This window comes from Rhagoletis pomonella, unplaced genomic scaffold (assembly GCF_013731165.1).
Source record: "Rhagoletis pomonella isolate Grant_MI unplaced genomic scaffold, Rhpom_1.0 Rhpom_scaffold_00032, whole genome shotgun sequence".
Taxonomy (NCBI): domain Eukaryota; kingdom Metazoa; phylum Arthropoda; class Insecta; order Diptera; family Tephritidae; genus Rhagoletis; species Rhagoletis pomonella.
This window is the reverse complement of record NW_023458586.1, coordinates 89,414-89,645: the sequence shown is the minus strand read 5'-3', so window position 1 is coordinate 89,645 and position 232 is coordinate 89,414.

The window sequence follows — 232 nt, the reverse complement described above, 5'->3', positions numbered from 1 at the left end:
TCTAATTTTCAAATTTCAAACTTTGCACAAAAATTAAAAGAAATCAAGAGTTTCATCAAAATTTCATCACGTTTTTTCTAGAATTTTTATAAAAATTCAAAGTATGCAGTTTTATATCCCATTCAATTTTAGTATGTACAATAAAGTGCATGCCTTTAGTGTCTAAAAAATATTGTTGATTTTCTTTTTTCTTCCACATAAAATAAATGCGAACATTCGTTATATGGAAGAA